General features: G+C 35.9%; 1 protein-coding gene across 2 annotated transcripts in view; it reads right to left on the reverse strand.

The window, feature by feature from the left end:
• LOC135214287 (mucin-2-like) overlaps positions 1-5000 on the reverse strand; it is a 58966-nt gene that overhangs the window by 53272 nt on the left and 694 nt on the right. The window lies entirely within an intron of this gene.

A 5000-nucleotide genomic window follows, 5' to 3' on the forward strand; every position in this document is an offset into this window, starting at 1 on the left:
TTCACTTTCTAAGTATCATTAAAGCCTTTCACTTTATCAGACCTCGCACTAACGGTATATATATATATATATATATTATATATATATATATATATATATATATATATATATATATTTCCGGTAACTTATCTCCCTCATTAAGTCTATTTTTAAGTGTGGTTTTGCCTACGCGGCTTTGTCAATGCCAGATGTGCTCTTGGAAACAAATATGTATGCATGGAAGTGTATATATATACATATAACATGCATGCATATTTATACATATGCTTGTATATATAATGTATATATATATATATATATATATATATATATATATATATATATATATGTCACATTGGGATGATTTAAATAAGACCAAAAATCTACAATACATAAAAAAAAAAGCACAAACCAATTCCCAGTGGCCCATCCACCCACCTCACCCACAACCTCTCCTCCACCAAAATTCTAAACGTCATTGGCCCACCCCTCCCATCCCCCCACAAAATAATGCCACACTGCCCCTCATCCATTTACTTGTTTCGTCACCGGAGACGTGTACGTTGTCTCTGCCTTTGCCCAGTGGGCACGAGATATGAGCAGAGGCAACTGGGCATTCAATCTGCGATAGGTTCTATTTTGGTTAACATGACCTATGGATGGACAGTGAAAGTGTTGCCGTCTAGGTAGTACGTACATTCGAGAGGCGTTTCGTATGAAATTGTAATGGTTCTCTGTGGATAGAGTATTGGTTCTCGGTGAATAGAGTAATGGTTTTCTGTGGATAGAGTATTGGTTCTCTGTGGCTAGAGTAATGGTTCTCTGTGGATAGAGTATTGGTTCTTGGTGGACACAGTAATGGTTCTCGGAGGATACAGTAATGGTTCTAAAAGGTGATATGAATATTGAAACATGCTACTAGAAATATTACGGCTATTTCCGCTGATATTAATACTACTTTCCAGATGATGAGAGAGAGAGAGAGAGAGAGAGAGAGAGAGAGAGAGAGAGAGAGAGAGAGAGAGAGAGAACGTGTCTTTCCTGAAATCTCCAAATCTAGCCAATTTCTGCGCATGAAATCAGTGAGAATATTTGATAAGTCGAGGCAGACACATGTTCAACTCTCCCTCTCATTTATTCGTTTACTTTTTCTAACGATTTATTTGCTCTAAAAAAGATTAACAAGTGTTTTATAAATTGACTCGAAACCTCCCTCACTCACTTATTGGTTTTTCATTTATTTATTTTAAAAAATCTCATTTTTCCACATGTTCTGCATTCGACACCGACGAAGATAAGATTCTTTTTTTTTTTAACTTCAACAAAAGCTTTTGTGAGTCGTGACAGGTTCTGTGATGTTCTTCGTGGGAACTCCGCCCCTAGAGAATCTCTCTCTGTCTCTCTCTCTTTCTCGTATGTGTATATATATATATATATATTATAATATATATATATATATATATATATATATATATATATATATATATATAAAGCCAACAGCGTAGCACAGAGGGAGTGAGACGTCCTCTCTCTCTCTCTCTTTATTTCGCGATAAAAAGAAAGTCAAAGTTAATTTCCCCCCCCCCTCTCTCTCTCTCTCTCTCTCTCTCTCCTCTCTCTCTCTCTCTCATAAGGATCACGCTCATCAGCATTATCTCGCTGCATGACTAACTTCAATCTCTCTCTCTCTCTCTGTCTTCTTCTTCTTATTTTCTTACTTCGAGAGAAGAAACTGCATCCATCACTCAATCGAATCTCTTATCAGTTAACCCACAGCAGTTAGATTTCCTGTTTAAAACAATATATTTTTTTTATTACCTGCCTTTTCACTTGGGTTGGTGGCGGGATGGGGTTGATGGCCACCTCAGAGTAGTAACCCATGGATTTTAACTTACCACCAGGTACATAATTCAATGCTTGGGTCATCACGTCTCCATTGGATGGAGGCTGCCAGCCTTATGTTCTTATAGGCACAGGGTTCTACCAATCGCAGTTGAGTAAATACCACGTACCTAATTCATGATTGTATATATATATCACTATATATTTGTTGTACACACACGCGCGCGCGTATGTATATATACATATATTATAATATATATACATATATTATAATATTATAATGGGTTAGGTATCAACTTTTATATGCTTTTATGATTTTAAACTCAATACTATCTCAACTCTCCTAGACAGGGCCTTCACCCATATCTCTAATTGGTTTACTTCTAATGATGAAATTAACTTTCTTTCCCAATATCTTAAAAAATAACTGCTTCCCAGACAAAGTTTTGTTTAAAATGCTTAAGAAAATGCTTGATGCCCGATCCATAGAGGTGCCAACGGTTTTGACAGTACCAAAATTAAAATGTTTGCAAGCTTCCCTTTTCTTCATGACGACCTCTTCAGAGAAATGTTCCTGGCAATCATTCAAAAAGAATTCCCGGCACTGAACCTTAAAATAGTTCCAAAAAATCCATTAACTATCGGATCCCTGTTTAAAACGAAAGACCGTCTTAGTCCTCTTCTAAAATCTAATGTTATATACGTATAAATATATGTGTCCGAGATGTGATCACGTCTATGTGGGTTGTACGAAGAGGTTACTAAAAGTGATAATAGATTTTCACAGGGGCTTAAGTTTTAGAACGGACAGCAAATTAATAAACCCCGAACAGTCAAATATCAGGAACCACTCTAAATCAAGTAAAACACACATTAATGATAAGGATTTTACTATTATAGGCCAAATACAAAATGAAAACGACCTAACAACCTTGAAATCCATTATGATAAAAAAAGATAGTTCCATCCTTAAATACGCAATCCTCCTCTGTTCAGTTGTTCATCGCCTAGAGTGCTTGTTTATATTTTTTAAAAATTCATGGCACTGCCCGTCCTTTGCGAGGATAAGGTACAGAATAGCCTTACTGATTTAGTATTATTTAGTTATTTTTTATTTTTTTATTTTTTACATACATATCATAATTTTTTTATGTTTTCTTCTGTAATTTTTAAAATAATTTTAATGTAACTTTACTGTACATAATTTTAGCGCTTAGTGTTTTTCTGTTTTAAGATATTCAAATTTTCTAATGTTCTACATGATGATGTTCATGGAATTTTTAAATATTTCGTAATTTTTACGAATTATGCAGTGCGTAGTTTTAATGTTCATGTGTTAATCATTAATTATAGCCTTGAGGATGCGACTAAGAGTCGTGAAACGTCGGCAAAATAAATGTAGCTAAGTACGATGCGTTTCCCTTTGGTTCCTCTGATAAGGTGTACCTAGAGCTGCAGCTCCCTCTCTAAGGATACATATATATATATATATATATATATATATATATATATATATATATATATATATATACATACATACAAATACATACGTACATAGAGAGAGAGAGAGAGAGAGAGAGAGAGAGAGAGAGAGAGAGAGAGAGAGAGAATGCATTCCACCCTATTCCTCTTTTTTTCCTCACGCTTCACTGAGAGAGATGACTTAGAACAAAAGCCGTGACTAGGAATGCTTCTGGAATGCACTGAGGAATGTCACATGAGGAATGACGTATAGCAGACACAAACAAAAAAATTCCGAGATAACAGACATAGAGTAAAAAAAAATTTGCAGTCAAATTGTCAAAAAGTGTGTCAAGTTGCCTAACACAGTTTTCAACTGGGAATTGAATTGATTTAGGAATGCAATTAAGAAGTCATTTTGGAATGGGGTCGGGTGGTGGGGGGAGAACAATTCTATTTGGGTGATTAGTGGTAACTAGTGTCAAGTGCCACCGATGCTTTGAGAGTTCGTAAAAATTAAAATGCGAGTAAAAAAAAATGCAGCCTAGGGCCTATGAAAGATGACCCTACAAACACCTTTACAGTAATGCCTACAGTGCACCACGTGAGGTACTCTCACGGCACTAACCCTTTACAACGATGCTTGGATGGGTGACCTCCAAGAATTGGTGACGCTGGCGAATAGCCCCTTGAATATCAGCGGTACGAGTGGCAATTATACTCTCACAAAAACACCCCATTATCTCCGCTACTAATGGCCACCCTTCTTAAGTACTACGTATGACGTCAATCACTATCCTATAGTCTTTTTAATCTCTGAAGGCTTTTTTTCCCTCGCTTCCACAATTCAGTTGATTAACTTGACTGATGGATGTGAAGTTTAATTAAAATCGAAGACGGGTTGTCGGCAGGTGACGAAATGTCCAAGGTCGTCCAATAATTAATTGTAATCTTTCTTATTAAAGGACGAAAGCGCTCGGCTACGAATATCTGCCTATTATTTCTCCTGTGGTATTCGCTTGTATCATGGAGTCACGTGCATCTACTGTGATTTTTAAGCACACACACACACACACACACACACACACACACACACATATATATATATATATATATATAATATATATATATATATATATATATATATATATAAAATTCAGGAAACAAGGGGGGGGGGGGAAAATAAAACCTTCATTCTAGAGCTGAAAGACAAAGAAAACTGAACGAACACGTTTACTCTCGAGTTCACAACTCATCCACAAAATCATGTACATGAATGGGAGTGGGAATCGGAATGGGAATAGGAATCCTGCCAGCGGCTAAATAATATTTCTCGGAATCAGTTCATAGGAACAACGGCACAATTATTTTTGTTTTTATTTTATCCTGACCACAATTATTTAATTAAACAAAGGATAACTACTTGCAATGCGTCGAAATCACCAAATTATAAATCCCTAGAAATCTACAGAAACAAGGCGTGATCCGCCTCCGGCTTACTAGGGGCGTGCTAAAATCCTCTGGCACATAGAGCGTTGTTTTACTAACGAAAATTCAAATCAATACACTATATCTTATTAGAAATAATTCATCTGTACTGTTTAACATGCACGTCATTTATTTTAGACACTGTCATTCTAATGAATACATCATAAATATCCTATCCTAAGATTCCTCTATCTTTACCTCAACGCGAAACACCTTTCTCAGATCTTTTT

The sequence above is a fragment of the Macrobrachium nipponense genome, chromosome 45, assembly GCF_015104395.2.
Source record: "Macrobrachium nipponense isolate FS-2020 chromosome 45, ASM1510439v2, whole genome shotgun sequence".
In the NCBI taxonomy this organism is placed as follows: Eukaryota; Metazoa; Arthropoda; class Malacostraca; order Decapoda; family Palaemonidae; genus Macrobrachium; species Macrobrachium nipponense.